Below are 3,083 nucleotides of genomic sequence, written 5' to 3' on the forward strand. Positions count from 1 at the left end.
CATGCATTGGCATAGAACTCTTGAACCATTAAAATTCCGACTTGTTGAATGGGGTTGGTAAGAACTTCCCAACCTCTCCTTCGGATCTCATGTCGGATCTCCGGATATTCACCCTTTTTGAGCTTGAAAGGAACCTCGGGGATTACTTTCTTCAAGGCCACAACTTCATAGAAGTGGTCTTGATGCACCCTTGAGATGAATCTCTCCATCTCCCATGACTCGGAGGTAGAGGCTTTTGCCTTCCCTTTCCTCTTTCTAGAGGTTTCTCCGGCCTTGGATGCCATAAATGGTTATGGAAAAACAAAAAGCAATGCTTTTACCACACTGGTGAATGGGTGAAGAAGAGAGAGAGTGGTAGGGTAGGTGGGGATCCTATGGGGTCCACAGATCCTGAGGTGTCAAGGAAAAGTCATCCCTGCACCAAATGGCATGCAAAAATGCATTTTGAGCCAATTTTGGCGTTAAACGCCAGGCTGGTGCCCATTTCTGGCGTTTAACGCCAAGTGCTTGCCCCTTTCTGGCATTTAACGCCAGTCTGATGCCCCTTTCTGGCGTTTAACGCCAGTCTGATGCCCCTTTCTGGCGTTAAACGCCTAGAATGGTGCCAGACTGGGCGTTAAACGCCCATCTGCTAGCCTTACTGGCGTTTAAACGCCAGCAGGTTCCTCCTCCAGGGTGTGCTATTTTTCTTTCTATTTTTCATTCTGTTTTTGCTTTTTCAATTGTTTTTGTGACTTCTCATGATCATCAACCTACAAAAAAAAAAACATAAAATAACAAAGGAAAATAGATAAAATATAACATTGGGTTGCCTCCCAACAAGCGCTTCTTTAATGTCAATAGCTTGACAGAGGGCTCTCATGGAGCCTCAGAGATGCTCAGAGCAATGTTGGAACCTCCCAACACCAAACTTAGAGTTTGAATGTGGGGGTTCAACACCAAACTTAGAATTTGGTTGTGGCCTCCCAACACCAAACTTTAGAGTTTGGCTGTGGGGGCTCTGCTTGGCTCTGTTTTGAGAGAAGTTCTTCATGCTTCCTCTCCATGGTGACAGAGGGATATCCTTGAGCCTTAAACACAAAGGATTCTCTATTCACTTGAATGATCAATTCGCCTCTATCAACATCAATCACAGCCTTTGCTGTGGCTAGGAAGGGTCTGCCAAGGATGATGGATTCATCCATGCATTTCCCAGTCTCTAGGACTATGAAATCAGTAGGGATGTAATGGTTTTCAACTTTTACCAGAACATCCTCTACAAGTCCATAAGCTTGTTTTCTTGAGTTGTCTGCCATCTCTAGTGAGATTTTTGCAGCTTGCACCTCAAAGATCCCTAGCTTCTCCATTATAGAGAGAGGCATGAGGTTTACACTTGACCCTAAGTCACACAGAGCCTTCTTAAAGGTCATGGTGCCTATGGTACAAGGTATTGAAAACTTCCCAGGATCCTGTCTCTTTTGAGGCAGTTTCTGCCTAGACAAGTCATCCAGTTCTTTGGTGAGCAAAGGGGGTCATCCTCCCAAGTCTCATTTCCAAATAACTTGTCATTTAGCTTCATGATTGCTCCAAGGTATTTAGCAACTTGCTCTTCAGTGACATACTCATCCTCTTCAGAGGAAAAATAATCATCAGAGCTCATGAATGGCAGAAGTAAATCCAATGGAATCTCTATGGTCTCATTTTGAGCCTCAGATTCCCATGGTTCCTCATTGGGGAACTCATTGAAGGCCAGGTTCCTCATTGGGGAACTCATTGGAGGTCAATGGACGTCCATTGAGGTCTTCCTCAGTGGCGTTCACTGCCTCTTCCTCCTCTCTAAATTCGGCCATGTTGATGGCTTTGCACTCTCCTTTTGGATTTTCTTTTGTATTGCTTGGAAGAGTACTAGGAGGGAGTTCAGTAATTTTCTTGCTCAGCTGACCCACTTGTCCCTCCAAGTTTCTAATGGAGGACCTTGTTTTAGTCATGAAACTTTGAGTGGTTTTGATTAGATCAAAGACCATGGTTGCTAAGTCAGAGGTGTTCTGTTTAGAACTCTCTGTCTGTTGTTGAGAAGATGATGGAAAAGGCTTGCCATTGCTAAACCTGTTTCTTCCACCATTATTGTTGTTGAAACCTTGTTGAGGTCTCTCTTGATTCTTCCATGAAAAATTTGGGTGATTTTTCTATGAAGAATTATAGGTGTTACCATAGGGTTCTCCTAGGTAATTTACCTCTTCCATTGAAGGGTTCTCAGGATCATAAGCTTCTTCTTCAGATGAAGCTTCCTTAGTACTGCTTGGTGCATTTTGCATTCCAGACAGACTTTGAGAAATCATATTGACTTGCTGAGTCAATATTTTGTTCTGAGCTAATATGGCATTCAGAGTGTCAATCTCAAGAACTCCTTTCTTCTGATTAGTCCTATTGTTCACAGGATTTCTTTCAGAAGTGTACATGAATTGGTTATTTGCAACCATTTCAATTAGCTCTTGAGCTTCTGTAGGCGTCTTCTTCAAATGAAGAGATCCTCCAGCAGAGCTATCCAAAGACATCTTGGACAGTTCAGAGAGACCATCATAGAAAATACCTATGGTGCTCCATTCAGAAAGCATATCAGAAGGACACTTTCTGATTAATTGTTTGTATCTTTCCCAAGCTTCATAGAGGGATTCTCCTTCCTTCTGTCTGAAGGTTTGGACTTCCACTCTAAGCTTACTCAATTTTTGAGGTGGAAAGAACTTTGCCAAGAAGGCATTGACTAGCTTTTCCCAAGAGTTCAGGCTTTCTTTAGGTTGAGAATCCAACCATGTCCTAGCTCTGTCTCTTACAGCAAAAGGGAATAGCATAAGTCTGTAGACATCAGGGTCAACCCCATTAGTCTTGACAGTGTCACAGATTTGCAAGAACTCAGCCAAAAACTGATGAGGATCTTCCAATGGAAGTCCATGAAACTTGCAATTCTGTTGCATCAGAGAAACTAAATGAGGCTTAAGCTCAAAGTTGTTTGCTCCAATGGCAGGGATAGAGATGCTTCTCCCATAGAAGTCGGGAGTAGGTGCAGTAAAGTCACCCAGCACCTTCCTTGCATTGTTAGCATTGTT

At 43.1% G+C, this 3,083-nt stretch overlaps 1 non-coding gene across 1 annotated transcript; it reads left to right on the forward strand.

Annotated features, from left to right (window-relative positions):
* The first annotated feature begins 2,588 nt into the window (after window positions 1–2,588).
* On the forward strand, window positions 2,589–2,696 carry LOC127747079 (small nucleolar RNA R71). The gene has a single exon (XR_008008882.1). It is a non-coding gene; the product is annotated as a small nucleolar RNA R71 (small nucleolar RNA).
* Window positions 2,697–3,083: the final 387 nt, after the last annotated feature.

Source organism: Arachis duranensis, chromosome 4 (genome assembly GCF_000817695.3).
Source record: "Arachis duranensis cultivar V14167 chromosome 4, aradu.V14167.gnm2.J7QH, whole genome shotgun sequence".
Lineage (NCBI taxonomy): Eukaryota > Viridiplantae > Streptophyta > Magnoliopsida > Fabales > Fabaceae > Arachis > Arachis duranensis.